We start from the raw sequence: 1419 nt of genomic DNA, 5'->3' as shown, positions 1-1419 counted from the left end.
GAGAAATTGCTAGAAAAGCTAAAAGGTCTTAAAATTGACAAATATTCTGGCCCCGATGGGCTCCATCCTAGAGTTCTGAGGGAGGTAGCTGAGGAAATAGCGGAGGCGTTGGTTGAGATATTTCAAACGTCACTGCAGTCAGGGAAAGTTCTGAATGATTGGGGAATCAGAAGATTGGGAAGGCTACAAAATCAAACAGAGGATAACAAAGAGAGAAATAAGGAAGGTGAAGATCAAATATGAAGGTAGGCTAGCCAGTAATATTAGAAATGATAGTAAAAGTTTCTTTCAATACATAAGAAACAAACGACAGGCAAAAGTAGACATTGGGCCACTTCCAACTGATGCTGGAAGCCTAGTGATGGGAGATAAGGAAATAGCTGGAGAACTTAATAAGTACTTTGCGTCAGTCTTCACAGTGGAAGACATGAGTAATATTCTAACAATAAAAAAGGGAGTCAGGGGGCTGAGTTGTGTATGGTTGCCATTACAAAAGAGAAAGTGCTAGAAAAGCTAAAAGGTCTTAAAATTGATAAATCTCCTAGCCCCAATGGGCTACATCCTAGAGTTCTGAGGGAGGTGGCTGAGGAAATAGCGGAGGCGTTGGTTGAGATCTTTCAAAGTCACTGGAGTCAGGGAAAGTCCCGGATGAATGGAAGATCGCTGTTGTAACCCCCTTGTTCAAGAAAGGATCAAGACAAAAGATGGAAAATTATAGGCCAATTAGCCTAATCTCGGTTGTTGATAAAATTCTAGAATCCATCATTAAGGATGAGGTTTCTAAAGTCTTGGAAGAGTAGGGTCGGATTAGAACAAGTCAACATGGATTTAGTAAGGGGAGGTCGTGCCTGACAAACCTGTTGGAATTCTTTGAAGAGGTGACAAGCAGGGAAACCCAGTGGATGTGGTCTATCTAGACTTCCAAAAGGCCTTTGATTAGGTACCACACGGGAGGCTGCTAAGCAAGGTGAGGGCCCATGGTATTCGAGGTGAGCTACTGATATGGATTGAGGATTGGCTGCCTGACAGAAGGCAGAGAGTTGGGATAAAAGGTTCTTTTTCAGAATGGCAGTTGGTGAAAAGTGGTGTCCTTCAGGGTTCAGTGTTGGGGCCGCAGCTGTTCACGTTATATATTAATGATCTGGATGAAGGGACTGGGGGCATTCTAGCGAAGTTTGCTGATGATACAAAGTTAGGTGGACAGGCAGGTAGTACTGAGGAAGTGGGGAGGCTGCAGAAGGATCTAGACAGTTTGGGAGAGTGGTCCAGGAAATGACTGATGAAGTTCAATGTGAGCAAATGCGAGGTCTTGCACTTTGGAAAAAAGAATACAAGCATGGACTACTTCCTAAACGGTGAGAAATTTCGTAAAGCCAAAGTACAAAGGGATCTGGGAGTGCAAGTCGAGGATTCTCTAAA

The sequence above is a fragment of the Chiloscyllium plagiosum genome, chromosome 12 (assembly GCF_004010195.1).
Source record: "Chiloscyllium plagiosum isolate BGI_BamShark_2017 chromosome 12, ASM401019v2, whole genome shotgun sequence".
NCBI classification, from domain to species: domain Eukaryota; kingdom Metazoa; phylum Chordata; class Chondrichthyes; order Orectolobiformes; family Hemiscylliidae; genus Chiloscyllium; species Chiloscyllium plagiosum.
This window is presented reverse-complemented; position numbering follows the sequence as displayed.